Genomic DNA, 20,755 nt, shown 5'->3' with positions numbered 1-20,755 from the left:
AAGGGCTTGTTGTGGTTTGATCCCTCGGCGGGGATTTCTTCATCGATGAAGGTGAGGTGATCATTAGCCTTGATGTGACTAACAATCCCCTCAAACTCGTCTTGGGAGATAGTGTGCGACATATATGCCTCGTTCAAGACTTTCAACAGAGCTTGCCGATGCGGTTCGGAGCATAGGATCAACGACAACAGAGTAATCTTTGCTGGCGTCTTATGAAGTTGATCCATGATGGAATACTCGCTCTGTCGGATATATTTTAACAGCTTGTCTGTCTCCTCCTCGGATTCCTTATTTTCTTTCCCTTTATTCTTGGGAGTTTTGTCATGAAGATCTTCGGGAGTGTAGATCCTGCCACTCCTAGTCATGCCCCCAAGTCCAGCGATGTTGGAGATATCGCTGTCGGCAGAAGAGTGGATGTCGTATATCCACGGCACAGCCTTATTTGATTTGTAAGGGAAAGGCCTTGGAACTGTGATCCTTAATGGTGTCGGACCTTCCCCTTTATTCGTCTTGATTACCAACAACGGAGTTGATGTGCGCTCGCTTGGCGCGGTTGTTGGCTTACACTTGATAATGAACGGCGTGCGATCCATTCTTTGAACATACGCATCGATTATTTCTTTCTTTTTATTAATGTTTATTAATGGATTACTAGGAGAGATGTATGAATGACTCCTAGATCTCTCCATGATTTTTGATAAGAATGCATGATATGAGATGATGACGTTGAATATGCATGCATTATGTTTGTTCAACTAAGCATTATCATGTTTTTAGGATGTCCCTAAGATGATGCATGATATTGCTTGGTTTGGATAAATGACCCTTTTTTCTTTTTTGGGTATTTTTTATTTTATATATTTTTTGTATTTTTTGGGTGAAAAGGGAAACTACCTATATGAATGTGATGAAGGTAGATGTTAACACCATGCAATGGAAGATCCTTATTCCTATTTATTTTTATTTTAAAAGAATAGGAATGTTGTATGTTTAAAGAAATGCAATGTATGCTCATACAATGTCACATAAGCAATGCACAAACAATTCACTCATCCACGAACAGTCACGAGCGAATCACGAGGTAGGGGTCTCCTGCAGAAAAGTGCATATTCAAGGAGGTTCTAACTGTTCTCACTTGGTCTGAGGCCCCCAAGGTGCCCCCATTATAGGGACCCAATTCCTCTCGTCGTAGGTCGATGGAAAGTTCCAACGCACCGTCGGACTCAAGTTCATGGTTATCACCTTGAGTGATGTTTTCCGACAACGGTCTACGGGCACCTATAGACCCATTCGACAACCGGCCGTACTAACATCCACTCCCTATGGTTAATCACTCATGCCCCCGGGTATAGAGGGAACTGTTGTGTGCAAAGGTTTGTGTGCAGTTTTTATTTCAAACAATTGCGTAAATTTAAAAATACAACAGTTATTAAAGCCAAATAGATAAACATGTTATCATACAAGTGAGGGGTAATGAAGTAATTTTAACTATTATTTGTTAAAAACAATCTGTCACTAAATGGGACTGACTCTCGAGGCTTCCCCAGTGGAGTCGCCATCTGTCGCCACCGGCCCAAACGGGCCTCGGCGGTCGCGAAGACGGTCGAGCTCGCTTTTTATTTTAGTTTGAAAATGTATTGGATTATTAGAACGACTTGTTCTCAAACTGAGACCTTGTCGATCTTATCCAATTTATTTATTAAAAGTCTCACTAATCCATATTAATCCCAAGCGGGACCCTCCATGGATTAGTGGTTTTCGCAAAAGGAGGGTTCGTGGAGTCGCCACCAATGTTTTACTCAAAACATTGGAAAAAGGGATAAGGCAATTGATTTTATAAATCAACTTTGGCCATTACAACCAGAGTTGGGTAAGGGAGTCGGTTACGCGTGGGGAAGGTGTTAGCACCCCACAGCGCCCCTTTCGGGTTCCCTATGACAGATTATTTCTAAAATAATAGCGTAAAATTACTAAATTACCCCTATTTATTATAAGCGATTATAAATTAACTATCTACATGATGACAGTTTAAATATGCACACAGAAAGCAGTAAAAGGAAGGATTTAAGAAGAAACCTCTTGAAGCGTGCTTTTATATTGAGTAAAACTAGGAAGCTTTTTGGCGTTCCCTCGCTCTACAAGCTCGCTCGCTCCTTCCTAAAAACTTTTGACTATGGAAATCCGGAGGATTTCCCTTCGACTAGGTTCGAATCTCCAAGCTAAGTGCTCGGAATTCCAGAACTTTGTCGGATCGACTCCCAGAGAGATTTCTAGGGCAGAACACTGCTCAAAAACCCCAGAATACTCAAGGAGGGAGTCAAAACTGAGTGAAAAAGTGTGGAATGACGTCCAATTGACGTCATATTTATAGGGAATAGGCGCAGTACGGCCTACAGGGCCAATACGGCCGTATTGAAATTTTTGAACTTCAATACGGTCGTATTGGAGTTCAATACGGTCGTATTGAAAGTCAGAAATTTCAATACGCCCGTATTGAGTTCGCAGCGGTCGTATTGAAGTGTCAATACGGTCGTACTGACTTCAGTATGGCCGTATTGAAGCTTCAATACGGCCGTATTGAGTTCAGTACGGCCGTATTGGGCTTTTTCCCTCCACTTCTTTATTTTTAGCTATTCTAAGACCTCTAGACCTACAGAGAACCCTCCTAGGGCTTTCCAGGAGTCCTTCTGGCTGATTATCCTTCAGTCTTCGAGAGTCTTCAAGCTTTATTTCCGACCCGGACAATTTTAGGGGTCTACATTGGGGAGGTTGTGAGGCCCCTTTTATTTTTTTTTCTTCTCCTTCTCCCCGGACCCATTCTCATTTTTCTTCTTCATCACTTTGCTAGCCCTCTATTCACTCACTTCTCACTTGCTTTTCCCTGTGACCAATTTGGTGCTCCATTTCAACTTAAGGTGCTGATTGAAGGGTGGATTCTGGTCGAAATCGTGCGGAGCCTTTTTCCTCATCTCCTTTTTCAACTCTCTTCTTCTCCATTTCTTCCCGAAGCTCGATTTCCTTGAGTGAGGTAAGGGAAGTTAGTATTTTGTTCTTTTTCGCTATTTTTGGTTGTGGACGAATTCTAGGAACTCGTTAGATGCTTGTCGATGGCTGATTCGTGGCTGGATTAAGGAAACTTGTTGTTTTTGGGGTTTCGGGGATTGTTGAGAAATTTTGGGGAACAGTCTTGATTGTTGTTGCATGTTGAAAAAGGTAGTACTTTTGGACTCTTGGATGAAAATGTAGTGTTTTGAACCGATTGCATGTGAAGTTTCTGGTCTTTTCGCAGGTCTTTGATGAATTTGTTCAAAAATTTGCTGAGCGCCATGATGAGTGTGCTGAGCGCGCTTGAGATTGTGGGTCTCTCTGGCTGGCCCGCGTTGGGCGTGACTTGGCCCGCGTTGGGCGCGATACCAGTTGTGGCAGGTTTTGGTTCTTCTTTTGGGCGCTGAGCGCGTCCCTTGTCGGTCTGGGCGTGAGACTCCTTGGGAGTCTCTGCCTCATGGGCGCTGGGCACAATTTGAATTGCGCTGGGCGCGAGACCAAGGGAGGTCTCTGCCTTCCCCACGCTGGGCGCAGGGTTGTGCACGCTGGGCGCGTGAGACTCCTTGAGTCTCTGTCTGGCCAGCGCTAGGCGCAATGGCCATTGCGTCAAGCGCGAGAGAGCCTTGGGTTGTCTGGTTGAGCCCGCCGGGCGCGGGCACACCTGTGCTGGGCGCGCGGACCCCCCCCCCCCCCTCGATACTCTCTGGTTGTACTGCGCTGGGCGCAACTACTAGTGCGCCGGGCGCGTGAGTGAAGTTGTATCATATGATGTGAAATTGTTGTTTATGCTGAGTTAATTTGAAATGGAGGAATCTATAGTAGATAATAGTATTGATGATGTTGAAATATATTAGTTGCATATTCTTGTAAGTTGATATGTTAAGCTGAATAGTTGTGTGTTACTGTGTGTTGCTTCTGGATGTTGTAGGCCGAAAGGCTGAGGTGTTGTAGGCCGAAAGGCTGAGGTGTTGTAGGAGATCTCCGAGGCGATATGCGTGACGATGCATTTTGTGTGTATTGGTAAATTTGTGTGGAAATAACTGACTGAATGTTTATTGATAAAGCGTTGATGGTCAAAAATTTTGTTATTGTTAAAGATTTCCCATATGTTGTTTCTCTTTATACTAGCTTACCCTGTGTATTTTCCATGTGGTTGGACTGCTATGATCGTACTATGTACGGGAGCAGAGCAGGGATAGGTGGAGGATTTGTGATGGGTCGGCAGCTGAGAGTTGAAGCTGATACCTATGGATGTTTTGTCTGTTTGTTCACTTGGCATAGTGACATGGATGTAATTGTTTTGTTTTCATGCCCTAACGCTAGTTGGATTTGGGACATATGTATATATTTATATTCTAGACTCTATATTTATATACTTGTTTTATTCTGCCTAGTGTTTCCGGTGTGTTTAGCGGTAAGTGAAATGGCCAATCGGGTCGTTACAATTTTTTAATATATAATTGTCAATTGTTGTAAATAAATTCTTATATTTTTGAAAAATATAAATTTGTCGAAAATATTTCATCAATAATATAACTTTTCCTACGAATTATTTTTTTTCATCAAAAACATAAATTTTCCAACAGAAAAATCTGTCAGAAATTTATGACGAATACAAATCTGTCGGAAAATTTATATTTTCTGTCGGAAAAATCCGTTAGAAATTTTCAACAGATTTTTTCGTCAAAAATTTCTAACGGATAAAATATTTGATCTTCACTCAAAAAATGATTTTCAGATTCTTAAAATTGTTTTTCTTTTTCACTCTTTGATATTTCTAATCAAATATGTCATCCTTCTTTTAAGTTTTTTTTTCTTTTGAAAAAAGTTATATTTATAGAGCAAATAAGATTTCAACATTAAAAACTCGGAACAACAGTAATCTATTATTAATATCAAGTAATCTATTACCAGTTTTTAATGAAATTGAAATATGTTGAAATAAGAACAGAGGTAATCAATTATTGATCTTGGTAATCGATTATGTCAATGATTTTCTAACTTGTTTCACTTGTTTTCACTCAAAAGTCACCATGTTAATCAACTACATAAATAGGTAATCGATTATCATAGAGAGGATTTTAAATTCCACCTCAAAACTAAGTTTCAATAATCTATTACATCAAATGCTAATTTATTACTTGACTTAATTATGAATTCTTTTGAATGAACCAAGTTCCATTTTATGTCAAAACACATTGTAATATCTTACATTGTGTTTTCACATGAAATGAGAAACATTAAGTTGAAATATGAGTTTTATGCTTTCTAAAACAAGATGTCATTTTGAAATTAATTCATCATAATAAGCAAACACATATAATCCTAGTCTAATAACAAGCAACACAATATCATTTTCAACATAGGCCATGAAATACAAAAATGAATGAAGCAAACTAAATAAATCTATACAAATCTAATACTAACATCATCAAAACTAAAACTTATTCAGTCTTCATGAAGATCTTCATGAGGGGTTTCAATAATTAACTCGGTAATTAACTTAGTAATAAACTCTACAATTACCATAACTTCAACAATCTTAATAGTAAACTCAACACTTTGTAGGTAACTTAACTTTATATCTGTATCCAAATGATGATTGATGATGAAAATAAGTTTTACAATTGATTTGAATAGATAATTGATATAAAACAATTGAGATATTAATTTTAGTTAAAATAATTGATTATCTTAAGTAATAATAAGTTTTTTTTAGAGTGTAGAAAGTAAACCCAAGTGAAATATGAGTGTAATCATCAATAAATGTCACAAAAATATTTTAATTAGCATGAGACAAGATTGGGGAGATTATTTGAACATCACTATGAATAATTTCAAAACATTTTTTAGCATGATGAACATCAAGGGGGAGGAATAGTTTTTTTTTTTTGCAAGTTCACACACAAAACATTTAAACAATGAGTCACAAGTGATATTTTTTCCCCTAACAATCCAATTTTTATTAAATGAGACAAATCTATATAGTTTGGATGATCCAATTTATTATGTCAATCCTCAAATGAATATGGGAGAAAAATACAAGTAAAGGAAGAAAAACTAAGAAAATGAAATTTTAGTGAAAATAATTTGCCCACTTTAGGTCTCGATCAGTTTCATTGACATTCGATCTTGCACAAAACAACCAGTGTAAAAGAGGGATTAACATTACAATTATGATCCACCAATTTCTCAACTGAAATTAAATTAGAAGCTAGCCTAGGGGACAAAAATACATGGTAAATAAAGGATTGATATCACTAACATAATAAATAAACAAAGTGTTACCATCAACTATTTGAACTTTTTGGCTACCACAGTAAGAATGTAAATTTGTGTAAATGTTCAGGGGATCCAGTCATATGATTGGAAGCCCATGAATCCACAATCCATGGTGTAGAAGCACTAGTACCATGGATGCCCAAGGTAAAGAGAACAATTTGTTGCACTTTCTCTATAGTCAAAACATCATGGCTAGTAGTAATGGATTGAGATGGACCAACAAAACAACAGTAGCATGATAGGCAACCATGATAGCTCAGAAACACTATGGCCATGAGTCATGCTACTTTGAGTGAGTAAACATTGCTCCTTTTGAAGAAGCTCACCAACACAAATCTCCAAAGAATGAATGGGGCTATGATTCAATAAAGTGGCTCAAAGAACTTCAAATTACATAAAAATTCATAGGAAATGTGATTCTTACGAATTTTTTCGCGAAATTTTATCTCTAGGTAATATCTTCGTGGATAATATATTTTTGTAAATTTTAAAATTCGTAAGAAATTTTCCTGTAGATTTTCTTATGAAAAAATTTATAAGAAAGTTTCCTGCGATTTTTTTCACAAGAAATTTTTTAGAAAATTTTTTTATGAAAAAAATTAAAGAAAATGCTGCAAAAAGTTTCTTGTGAATTTATAATTCAAAAGTAATTTTTGTGTAATTTTTTTTCTAAATTTCTTGAAAATTTTAAATTTACGAGAAATTCTGTCATAATTTTGAGTATCAAATCGTCATTTAATTGTGAGTATCAAATCACCATTAATTCTTCAATTATTATCTTTCAAGCACTTACAATATATTCATAATATGTTTTTAACACCTCCAACATGTGATTGATGACCTTTGAAATTTTAGAATGTAGGTTATATTAGAATGTAAGTTATATACAAGATTAACTTACAAGGTAAGTGTTGTTTCTAGTTATATACTCCTTAACTGTCTTATTTCTAATCAATGTGGGACTTAAGATTTTTTTTAAAAATTAATTAGATAATGTCCTTAGAAATAAAATTAATTCAATCATATTGAACTACAAAATTATATTATTATAAATTTAATTAACTTTTAAAATATTCAATATTCTAAAAAAATAGTTTTTTTATTGAATAATTTTGTTTTTTGAACTATCATTAAATTAAAACTCATTATCATTAATTTATAAATTTAATTAAAATAAATGTTTAATTAATTAACATTTTAAATTAAGATTAATTTTTATGAAATATTTATAAATAATTTAGTAAAATAATATTTTTTTAATTAAATAATTTTAATTTTAAAATTTTATGAATTATCATTCAATTAAAACTTATTATAATTAATTTATCATATTTTCAAAATTTAATATATTTAATTTAATTTAAAATTAAAATTAATTGTAATTTTATATTTATAAATAATTTATTAAAATAATATTTTTAATTAAAACTTTTAATTATTAAATTTATAAATTTAAATATTTTTTATTTTTCTTACAAATTAAAATTTACAGGAAAATCCATAGGAAAAATTACCTGCAAAATTTTTCTATCATTTATTATTAAAACTAATAAATATTACTTGTGAATTTATTTTCACAATAAACAAAGGAAAATTCTTACCACATTTTCTGCAAATTTTTACCATAAAAAAAAATTCTATCATCATTAAAATTAATTGTATTAAAATTTGTAAAAAAAAAAATTTGTAAATTATTTTCCATAAAAAAATTTGTAACAAATTTTTAAAAATTATTTTTCTCAATAAATTTTTAAAAAATTTAGGTATATTTATTATTAAAAAAATCTACAAAAAATCCTGAATATTTTTTTAAAAAAAATTTACATAAAAATAATGTTTTTCTAGTAGTGTGGGGTCAAATACAACAATGTAACTATCTCCAAGATACCGAGATGATCAAGAGCACTTAGCGTTCTGTCACCAAAAACAATCTATTTAAAGGGTTTTTATGTGCGATTCAATTCCTTTATGAGAGCATTGTTGGAAAGGTGACCCCTATCTTGAAATAGCTAGGTATGATAGAACATTTTGACCAAATCATGGCGTGCCTTCTCCACTAGTAAAATGTGGACAACTCATTGAACCCACTTAGAGTTGGGGGATTTAAGTTTTTGGAACTTTGATAGTGGAACATACGTATATTTTATTCCCTCTTGCTTAATTTTTCCTGTGTGTGAAAGTAAATTATTAATCAGCGGATTTACATTAGAAAAATTTATGGGTAATTATGTAAAGAAAAGTAGGATCTAGCAATATTGGAAAGCAGGTAGATGCATGTGTATTAATTATTATAAGATTGGAAAGCAGCTTGTGGAAGATTGATTGGTAATGAACACCGGTTGTGGTGGGATACTATATTATTACCCTTTGCTAAAATGGGGGAGGAAAATCTTTAAAGGCTTTTCTGCTAAAAATTGTATGATTTTTTTTTTCTTTAATTAACATGGTTGTGTCTTAAAATTAAAATTGATAACTAATATGTAATCTATGTAAATAAAAAATAAAACGGAACTTTAACCAGTCAAATATCATATAGGTGAAAAAGTAGTATTAATAAATTAATTCAAATAAAACCATATTTAAGTTCTTTATGTAAAGTCTTGAGTGTGCAAAAATAATTTATTAACAGGAGAAAACAAATAAAAATAATTTTTTGGTAGAAATTATTTATATTAAAAGGTATTTTTGTATTAATAATATAATTTAAATAAATAAGTGAAAAAGACCATAATTTAATTATTCCACAAATAAATTTAATAATTAATGTTTTGCATGTGACACCAAAAAAACATGGAATTTTTTTCAATAAATTATTCATAAACAGTGCTAAAAAATAAAAATAAATAAAATGAGTTGATACTTTTCATAAATTTAATTTAATTTAATACTTAACGAGTAATTTTTTTAAAATTAAATTGCATGAATTAATTTTAATTATGTGAAAAATTAATTCATTTCTTATTTTACTTTCATAAATACTGTTAAGAGGGTGATTATTATAGCTAGCAGGTTTGTTATCTGTATATTAAGAAAGTCCTCTCAAACTAGTTGACCTACTTCAAATATCCTCAACTTATAAAGTCAAATCAATTCGTTTAATGGAAAAGTGACCTCCATTAACTCCCCATTACTCGTATTTAATTTGTAATAAAATGTCAAATACAGGCAACTCATGTGTAGCTTAAGGGGTTACAGTATATTTAATTTTAAAAAAATAAACAAAAGGTTAGGATAATGGAAAGTACACTTTCCTAGCTAGGGTTGAGATTGATACAGCAGATATGACCTTTGGTTGGTGCGAGAAGCTTTAAATACTTTATTTCTCTAACTTATGGTTCGATTAATAAATTAACTTATATATAAAGTTGTTAAAAGTGTGTAGAAATGCTAAATGGATCTTACACATATTACGAGAATATGTTATTTTAAAATAAAGAGCTTAATCTTCACACCACTACACGATACAATGATAATGAAAATGGTTAATACTAAATTTAAATAAGCTAACTAATTTTCATTACTAAATACATCTCATAAAATTCTTAATGTATAGATTAAATTACAAATTTTTAATAAATTTAAAAATTATTTGATATTTTATTTCATTAATTTAAATTAATGTATAACTATAAAATTATTTTATATATTAATTTGAATTAATAAAATAAAATATCAAATAGTTTTAATTTTTTTAAAATTTGTAGATTTGATCTATACATTAAGAACTTTAAGATCAATGGTTGGATCCTTAAAGTTTGATGTAAAATATGAGTTATTGAACAGAATAAATTTAGGTCGACTTACTCTTAGAATAAACGGATCCCTTATATATATATATATGCTTACATATACTTAGGTGGAGCATGCATGGTGAAGAATCTAAAATTGTAACTTGAATTTATATTTCTTTGAAAATATGATGGAATCATGCCTAGGAAAGCAAGAGGTGACACATTGAAGGAGCCAAGAGGAGTTGGCTAAACATGAAGTTTTGGGCCAGTCAAGGCCCAATGGGCCCGATAGGCCCGATGGGCCTGGAAGGCCTAATTTGAGCTTCACATGGGCCATCTCTTGATAAATCCATTTTTCTTATATTTTGTACATATTATATTAGTATAGGTTTCACATATTTTGGTCTTGTATTTTGGACCACATAGAATAGCATTTTTTGGGCCATAGGCTTATTGAGCCTAGTTTTGGGCTTCATGGGCCTTTGGGCTTTTGGTACCCAATATTGGGCTCATTTTGTTTCTTTTATTATTTCCTAATGTTTGTATATGTTTGGCCATTGTATTCAGGCCATTAGATTAGGATTTAAGGAGGATTATTAGTTTAAGTGAATTAGGCAAAACTAGGTTGAATTTAGCATGCATTTAAGTTGCATTTTGAGTCACATGGATGGTGCCACCTTGGCTGAACATGTGTGACTCAAATTCAACCCTAAATGCACACTAAATCAAACCTAAATACACCTAGCATCAATGTGAACCGGACTTGTACATGTGAGTTAAGTTTTGAATTCAAAATTCAAAATTTGAATTCAAAACTTGGCGCCACATGTGAAGCCTCCACATTGGCGCCAAGTGTCCCTAATTCCGAATACATTTAAGCTACCTCCTTCACACTTTGTAGCTCACTTTGAACATTATATGAAATTTGAGAGCCTTGTGCCGAGTTTCCCTTCAAAGTCTCCGTGAGAGAAAATGAGCTTCGCCTTAGGAACCCTACTAGGTTTTCCTTCCTTTTGAAGTGAGCTTTCCTTTGTTCCTTAAGCTTGGATGCTTCCATCCATAGTCTAGGAACCCTAAGTCCAAAAATCTTCACTCCTTCAAGTGTCTTACATTCGGATTTCAAGCTCCATTGAAGAGGTCCAAGCTTTGGTGAATCCGAGGAGAAGAACACCTACCACTTCTCCTAGTATTTGCCATCAATTTTGGTATCAAGAGCAAGGTTCTTCAAGGAGATAAGTTCTCTTGTTTTTGTGTCCAATTTTTTTGTTGTTGTTTGTGTACTTTTGTATGTCTTCTTGAGTTTCAATTCGGATCTAATTGTTTTGAAGAAAATTGTTCCATAGATCCATTGTTTGATTGTTCTTGATTTCTTCCACAATCAACATGTTTAGGACCTATTAGCTTGTGGTTATTTTTGCTTTTATTTGAGTCTCTCCATTCTTTTATATGTCCGTGATTGGAACTCATGCATTTGCATTAGATTTCGGTTTCTAATCTTGTTTTGTCTTAGAGTTTATGTTTAGTCCTTATATGTTACAAAATTCCTTGAATAGCATGTTGACCTAATTTTTCTTTTTAGTGCATTGTCTATATTGTTTGTTTTCGGTTTGTGTAATCTTTTGCCTACCTATATGTGCTTTTTATTTTACCTTTTTGAGTTCATAATTTGCTATTAGTTCTAGCAAATTTCTTAGAGTTAGGTTTCCATTGTGTACTTAAGTTTTCAAATCACTTTCTATAAAAAATTTCTTGAAACAATTTTGTGTTACTTAAAATTTCAAGTGAATCATTTTACTTCTAGTGCACTATTTCTTTTGGATTCAAATTTTAAAAGTGTAGTTTCTGGAAAACAGAGAAAATACAAAGCATGATGTCTCAAAATAGTTAAAAAAGAAAGTGAACAAAAGAATCCAATTAAAACCTAAAAACTAGTGCACTAGTTGCACCAATTTCACTTGAAATTTGACAAACTTGTAGTCTCGGTTTCTTTACATTGGAATTGTGAAAATTTTGAAAACAAAAGGCAAATGTCTTCTCTGGAATCTTAATTTGAATTCAGAAAAAGAAAGAATAAAAAAAATTATATAAAGCATTTTTAAGAGTAAAAGCCGAGAAGAGCAAAAACAAGAAAAATTCACTTGATTCCATATTTTCTTTGGACTACTATTTTGTGTGTACTTGTTCAAATTCCTTCAATTTTTTTTTGTTGTTTTGTAAATCTATTCTAGTGCCTATCTAGGAGCTTTCTTTACTGTTTTCTAGCTTTCATTGGAGTCTTATTTTTCAGCTTTCTTTGTTGGATATCTTTGAGTCTTGTCATAATAAACACCTTATTCTTCAATTTTTGGTATAAGCTTCTTAAATTGTGCTTTTGTTGCTTGTCTTGTTTTCTTTGACTAAACATTCTGTGCTGGAAGTGGCCTCAAATCCTTGATTAAGGATCAAACATTGACTCAACAAAAAGTAGGAAAAGACTTAGACATTAAAGACTTCAAAATTTGACCTAATTTAGTGACCAAACTTTTCCTAAACTACCTTCACAAGAGTGATCATTCCTTTAACCTTGTGAGCAGCCTTTATTAATCACTTCGTTGTGTTCATTGTGCAGGGTCCAGGAGCAACTTAATTCAAGGATTAGTGGCAGATTGGAACAGTTAAACAAGTGTTAGAAAAATTGGACAACAAATCCGTCACTAATTTGGTCACAAAAGCCGCCATTATTTTCTTTCTAGTGTAGTTTAAATTCTTGCAAATTCTCTTGTATTTTAAATCAATTTGTAAAGCTTGGAGGGAGTATTAAGAAGCTGGTCAGGTATATCTAACCCTTGGTAGCCTACTCACGTGTAGTACTAGTGGAAGTGGCTTGGAAATTTCATATGTTTCGAGCTTCCACTTAGGGCAAACTGACTAGTTGCTTATCCTTGTTTCCTTTAAGTTGTTTGATCTTAATTGTGTTTACTTTGCTGCCTTGATTCATCTAGACTTGTGTAGATTTAATTGTTCACGCTTAGATAGCTCCAAAAACAAATTGTGAAAAGCATACACATAAAATTTTTTGTGAAAATCTTTGTGGAATTGAAAATACCACAAGGGAGTTTAGTGATTTCCACTTGAAAAGGCTTGGTTATTAAGTGGCTCTTAGTAGCTCACCTCCCTTGATAGTGCAACTTGTACACTTAGACTTCCAAGTGCTATTTTTGTTCCTAGAAAATACCAAAAATATTTTATTTCTTTTGCATAGCATATAAAAATTCTTTTGTTTAATCATGAGAAAATATTCTTCAAATGGTAGTGATTCAAGCTCTCCAAAAAGTTTTTCACATCATACTCAAAGGCTTAAATCACTAACACCTTGGACAAAGCAAGAAGTGTTAAAAAGAGAAAAATAAAAACTTGAAAGAAAAGCACAACTTGCAATTTTAGAAGAAGAAATTCACATTCTTAAACAAAAGGAAGAAAAACTTTTAGCAAAAGAAAAATTGAGAAAAACTAGAGATAAAGAAAAAAAAAGGCATTTCTCTTAGGGAAGAGTAAGGAGGAAAATATCTCCTCTAAAGAACTTGTGAATGCAGAAAGTTGTTCTATAAACCATTTGCAAAATACTCTCTTCATACATCAAGACCTTAACTCTTACCCTTATGCTACCACTAGTCATGAAGTAGAGATTCTAGAACAAAATATTTTAAAGAAAAATGAATCTCAACTTCAAGATGTAGTGAAGAAGGAGTGGACTACATTTAGTTCCACTTCTTGTGCTACTTCCTTGGAGGTGCCCAAGGAAGAAAGCCTTCCCCTCTTTAGGACTCCTTCTACCTTAGTTGTTCTAATAAAGCACCCAATTTTTGGTTTACATTGTTTGATGGATACAACTTGTAATAATCTATATTCTATGTTTGCTCTTATGGGAAGTTCATTCTCTTTAATATGATTCCTTCCCTACAAGACAAATATAGTTTATATGATTATGAGTATCTAGCAAACAATCAAATCCAAAATTGTTTAGGACGTTTTCTAGTTGTCTTTTCTTTATATTTTAGGAAAAGCCTAGGTTACCGTTTAGGGTATTTTAGGCAAGATGTTGTAGTTTTTAAGAATCACTCTTTTCATTGTCTTAACCATAGTGTCATTACATTTTTAGGATTTCATTCTAGGTTATACTTAGAAGAGGATCCTATTTTTACTTTTAGGGAGTCTAATTTTGATAGTTTATTTTTCTTTCTTTTCATGAACATGTCACCTCTTATACATGGTTTGTTGTGCATGTAGGTGATGATTTTTCTCCCATGGATCCTTGTGATTTGAGGAAAAATCCTTTTCAAGAGGGAGGGGATGATGGAATCATGCCTAGGAAGGCAAGGGGTGACACATTGAAGGACCCAAGAGGAGTTGGCTAGACATGAAGTTTTGGGCCAGTCAAGGCCCAATGGGCCCGATGGGCCTGGAAGGCCCAATTTGAGCTTCACATGGGCCATCTCTTGATAAATCCATTTTTCTTATATTTTGTACATATTATATTAGTATAGGTTTCACATATTTTGTTCTTGTATTTTGGACCACATAGAATAGCATTTTTTGGGCCATAGGCTTATTGGGCCTAGTTTTGGGCTTCATGGGCCTTTGGGCTTTTGGTACCCAATATTGGGCTCATTTTGTTTCTTTTATTATTTCCTAATGTTTGTATATGTTTGGCCATTGTATTTAGGCCATTAGATTAGGATTTAAGAAGGATTATTAGTTTAAGTGAATTAGGCAAATCTAGGTTTAATTTAGCATGCATTTAAGTTGCATTTTGAGTCACATGGATGGTGCCACCTTGGCTGAACATGTGTGACTCAAATTCAACCCTAAATGCACACTAAATCAAACCTAAATACACCTAGCATCAATGTGAACTGGACTTGTACATGTAAGTTAAGTTTTGAATTCAAAATTCAAAATTTGAATTCAAAACTTGGCGCCACATGTGAAGCCTCCACATTGGCGCCAAGTGTCCCTAATTCCGGATCCATTTAAGCTACCTCCTTCACACTTTTTAGCTCACTTTGAACATTATATGAAATTTGAGAGCCTTGTGCCGAGTTTTCCTTCAAAGTCTCCGTGAGAGAAAGTGAGCTTCACCTTAGGAACCCTACTAGGTTTTCCTTCCTTTTGAAGTGAGCTTTCCTTTGTTCCTTAAGCTTGGATGCTTCCATCCATAGTCTAGGAACCCTAAGTCCGAAAATCTTCACTCTTTGAAGTGTCTTACATTCGGATTTCAAGCTCCATTGAAGAGGTCCAAGCTTTGGTGAATCTGAGGAGAAGAACACCTACCACTTCTCCTAGTATTTGCCATCAAAATATAAATAAAACCATATTAATTAGTGTGGTCGATCTCATATTACAGTGCAAATTTAACTTTAATATAACCCGTTACCATTTTATGTAACCTTATTTAATGGATTTGATAAACTATATAATTAGGGGATCGACTACATAATGTTGATGAAATCATTTTACTTGCATGCATGCGCGTGTAAACTTTATTAGATGTTATAAATTTTTTTGAAGAGAAATTATAAATGAGGTATGCCTCTTGTGAGTTGTTATTTCTCAATTCATGGCCATCAAGTGTAGCTGTTGCAGCACGTGAAGACAAAATGCTGTGAAGCCGGATCCACTATATTAATTAGAAGTATATATATTAAAAAAACCTAAAAAATGTTGAGTATCATGTGCACCAGCTTGGAATCTAGCCAATATATTTTATTCAAATTTCACCCAAGTGCTTATTCATTATTGTGCTAGTTCAAACTAGCTTCGTTTTACATTCACCACAACTTAACCACAACTTTATATAACAATTCAAGTTATATATATAGATAAGAAATACAACAACACACTCTAGTACATTTTTGTTATTCCTCTCCAACCATAAGTTTTATTGAGTCTTATCACTAATTCAACATAGACTTATTAAATAAGATATAAAATTTACAATTTTGTAATCTTTAATAAATTTTAATCAATATAGAGAGGATTTAAAAGAGTTTTAGAGGTATATCAATCACGTAGCACGTAGCGGTGAACAAGCACACAGAAAACCATATGCATATTTGATTATTAGATAAAACAGCACATATTCATATCATATCCTCCTTAATTTACAGTTTTGGATGTGACCCTTTAGTCTATTTTTGGCATCAACCATGGAATCCAGGGGCTTTTGGGTCATGATCTTTATTTGCCCCTGTTCCTCCATAGTCTTGGGTTTCCAAATCCTCTCTCCTCTCCATCAAAACTTCCACATCTACTTGTTGCAACATCTCTTCAACATTTTCCATCTTCAGGGCACCCTGTAGCTGCAAATAAGATATATATATATGAACATGGGCCAAAACAAAAAACAAAAAAGACATCAAAGTTGTTACTTAGAAAATCAACCGTTGGAATTGTTCGGAATCTGAGACGGTTAAACACAGTTAAATTCCATTGATAAGTCAAACAAATCACACTAAAAAAAAATCATATCTTAATCCAAAATTTTAAGATGTTGAGATAGTAAGTTTTCTCACCTATATATCACTTAACATATCTATTTCTATTTGATATGAGATTTCTCATTGATATTTGTACAATAACATCAACAGTTATGGGATTTAAATAACCATATAACTTATTATGCATATAAACACAATCTTGTATCGGTTTCACAAGAAAAGATCATTGTTGTGAAAGGGCTGGATAGCATAACTTAAATCTTTTTACTCTCTTACCATTGCTAAGGAAGAAGAGGATAAGAGAGATCAGAGAACACGGACCTGAGCTAAAGGAACAACTGATGTATCTTCTCCATTCAAATTTTTGGTTCCTGAAACATAGAAAACCAATCCAATGCCTCAACACACTGCACATAAACACAAAAATCAAAACCACTTTGGGAGAAACTATGAGGCTTACTGGTTGCAGGGATAGCATAGATAGAGAGAACATATGAGAAACCAAGAAGCATCACAAAGAGAATGAGAGAGTTTGTGTGCATCGTGAATCGTTTGATTGGGATTGGTTGCTATTGGTGATGGCAGAGGGTGCATGAATCCCTTGTGCTTAAGTAGCTGCTACGATTAAAATACTTTAGTACATAAGTGAATGTACTATGCACTGGCAAAAAGTCAACACGTTAATTTATTTTTATATTATGTGCACATTTACTTAGCTAAATTTATTCACCGTCCATCAACCCACACGAGCACTTCTTTAATGCGAGTTTAAAGGTGTAGTACTCTTGTTCCAGTTGTTTTTAGCTAAGTGCAAACTATATTTAGTTAATGGAGTTAATTATATATATATATATATATATATATATATATATATATATATATATATATATGATTAAAATTACATATAAATATTTTCACTTTTTCTTTTTCTTTTCTTTCTCATTCTCTCTCAATGACATGTAATGCAAAAAAAATATAGTTTTCTTCTATTTCTAGTTATTAGCCAAAGTTAGACGATGGTAGAGCCATAGTCCTTGTTTAATTGCGAGGTTTATTTTTTCAATATTATTTTGTTTTGCATAAATTGATTTTAATTTGTGAAAATTTATATTATTTTCTTCTCTTATGAATACTTATGAAGAAATTATTGAAACAAAAATAATTTTCTTATTAAAAATTTTAATTTTAAGGAAATCAAGCATATTTATCACCTAAACTAATCACCCCTTAGTGAGATGTAGTTTTTCAATTAAAGTAATAATTAATAATAAAAAAAAGGAACAAGTGATTTCTGTCTATATCTACTACAAACTAAAGTACAATACTAAAAATTGCTAGTGTCCGTGATTTGTCACTCGTATTTTTTAACAAAGGAATGAGATTTGATTTTAATTTTAGTCATGAAATTGTTGGAGATCTCACTTAATCTAGGAAAAAATGTCATAATAGTATATATAAGTACAGAACAAATCTTCACTTTACAAGTCAGTTTTGTAAGAGCACCTCTAATGGGGTGCTTAGATGTATCTTATGTTAGAAATTTTATTTCTAATAATTATTGTGGGCTACATATATTATTTGTAGTATTTATATTAGTTATTTACATTTAGTTGGGTTCAATAAAAGTGATCTAATTTTAGTAAGCCTTTAGACTGCCAACAGGAAAAACTAATATGGGCCCAAATAAGTGAAAACCAGATTTGGCCCGTTAGGGGTTAATGAAAACCCTAATAGGTTTAAAATTGTAAAGATGGTCATGGTCCCCAATATGTCAAATCAGAAACACAGGTCTCTCTGTCTCCCCTTTAGAAGAGTAACATCAAGTCCCGTTAAGGAATCCAGTGATTTGCCTGAGGAAGATCATTGCACCAAAAGACTATTCTGCTGCAACCTTTTGATCAACGTCAATGGATACAGGTACGTGTTATTAACATTAACTCTGTAATCTGAGACAAAGGTTCTTAATATTGATTAATGGATAATTTCTATTTGGCTTAAGAAATTTATCCTAACAAGTGGTATCAGAGCCGCCGTTGTCATTAGGTTATGGGGTTCTAAAGCGTATTATTACAATCCTTTTTCTTTCTTCATTGACAATACGTGTATTTGAATGCATTGATCATTTTTTTTGTTTCAATTTGGTTTAATTGATTATACGGATAAATAGATCGATTAAAAATTGAATTTTTTCTTAAAGAGATTTTTTTTTGTATTGTGAAATTGTATAATTTTATGTGAATGTTTATATTTATATATGTAACAATTTTGCAATGATCTAGAAGACATTGTTAAATGAAGAAATTTTTGAGTTTTTTTTAATTTTCTCACCAGAAGTGAGATAATTGTGCAACAATGCAATAAAGGAATATTTTCTCACCAGAAGTGAGATAATTGTACAACAATGCAATAAAGGAATATTTTCTCACCAGAAGTGAGTTAATTGTGCAACAATGAAATAAAAGAATATTTTTCTCACCGGAAGTGAGAAAATAATATGAAAAGTGAAAATGAAAGGATAGACAAAGACATAATATTATGTTTTATCCTTTGAGTACCATCAGAAGTGGGATTTTTTTTGTCAAAATCATTGTTGTAATATTAAATGATATTTGGGAAAATTATATGATCAATATATTAAATTCTACATTATCGAAATTTTAATGGCATTCGCATAAGAACTATTTTCTTGAAATTTGATTGATATTATGTTCAAATTTAAATTAATATTTTTTTTATATATCAAATTTGAGTGCGAATGTTGGTAGATTATAGACCCTCTTTATTAATTAATTTGTCTGGTAATTTTTTAATTAAATAAATTGATGTAATATATTGCCAAAGCAATCCCTATTATAGAAATTAATTTGATTAAAAATTACAATAGATGTTAGTATGAGATTATTTATGCAATTTGTGGTCATCCCAAAGGAAGACACAATTTGGCCAAATAATAACATGCCTGTGATGATAAATATGTGACAATTATAAAGTTACAATCATGTAAATAATAGACGGTCCAAAGAAAGGCTATTATTTGACAGAATTAATTGTCAATACTTGATCGTTGCATTGAGAGTACCACTAATAAGTTAATTTGTATGTCCAAAGACAAAGAATTAATGTTGTGCTCGGTATCTTGTAATGGGTCTATTATGTAAATAATCTGCATGTTTTATTTATTTTATTTTACTGTGAGCATGTAATTAAATTAATTTTTTTTTTCTGTGTTCTATTACAATTGCTATTGCTAGTGCTGTTAACTTATCTGCTCAAATTAATTGTATACCCATGCTTAATGGGACAAACTTTAAGGCCTGGAAGGAAGCAGTTGAGATAATTCTTGGCTGCATGGATCTTGATCTTGCACTTCGGGCTGAGAAACCCACTCTAAATCCGGAAAACCCGGATGAGGATAAGGTTGAAAAGTGGTAACACTCAAACCGAATGTGTTTGATGATCATGAAGTAATCTGTTCCAGAAGTTTTTCGGGGCTCTATTTCTGAGAGCTAAAATGCTAAAGGTTTCCTTGATGCTGTTGAGCAGTATTTCACCAGTAATGAGAAAGCTGATGCAAGCAGTCTGCTTGCTAAACTTATCTCTATGAGATACAAAGGTAAAGGAAACATAAGGGAGTACATTATGGAAATGTCTAAACTCGCGTCAAAACTAAAAGCACTAAAGTTAGAGCTGTCTGATGACTTGCTCGTGCATCTAGTTTTGATTTCCCTTCCTACACACTTTGGACAATTCAAGGTGAGTTATAATACTGAGAAAGATAAATGGACCTTGAATGAATTGATTTCTTACTATGTACAAGAGGAGGAAAGGCAGCAAAGAGAAAAGATTGAAAGTGCTCATTTAGCGTCAAGCTCTCAGAATAGGAATAGAAAGAATAATAAGATGTTGTAGAAAGGACTTCTCAGCAAAAGAAAGTCAAAAAGGATGAGAACACACCTACTTGCTTCTTCTGCAAGAAGCCTGGGCACATGAAGAAAGAGTGTCCCAAGTACGCCTCTTGGCGTGTAAAGAAAGGTAATTTTCTCTCTTTTGTTTGTTCTGAAGTTAATTTAGCTTTTGTACCACGTGATACTTGGTGGGTAGATTCTGGTGCTACTACTCACATTAGTGTATCCATGCAGGATTGCCTTTGGAGCCGACCGCCAAGTGATAATGAAAGATTTATATATGTGGGTGATGGCAACAAGGTCACGGTGGAAGCTA

At 32.8% G+C, this 20,755-nt stretch overlaps 1 long non-coding RNA gene across 2 annotated transcripts; it reads right to left on the bottom strand.

Moving 5' to 3' along the window:
* Positions 1–16,113: 16,113 nt before the first annotated feature.
* On the bottom strand, positions 16,114–17,152 carry LOC145950163 (uncharacterized). 2 transcript variants are annotated; one of them, XR_014428268.1, is made up of 3 exons: positions 16,995–17,152; positions 16,856–16,905; positions 16,114–16,396 (listed from the first exon to the last, which is right to left on the bottom strand). It is a non-coding gene; the product is annotated as an uncharacterized LOC145950163 (long non-coding RNA). The 2 variants fall into 2 exon arrangements; XR_014428270.1 differs by having other exon boundaries at positions 16,114–16,390.
* Between the last annotated feature and the right edge of the window lie 3,603 nt (positions 17,153–20,755).

The sequence above is a fragment of the Cajanus cajan genome, chromosome 1 (assembly GCF_000230855.2).
Source record: "Cajanus cajan strain Asha chromosome 1, NIPB_CcT2T_4, whole genome shotgun sequence".
In the NCBI taxonomy this organism is placed as follows: Eukaryota; Viridiplantae; Streptophyta; class Magnoliopsida; order Fabales; family Fabaceae; genus Cajanus; species Cajanus cajan.
This window is presented reverse-complemented; position numbering and strand designations above follow the sequence as displayed.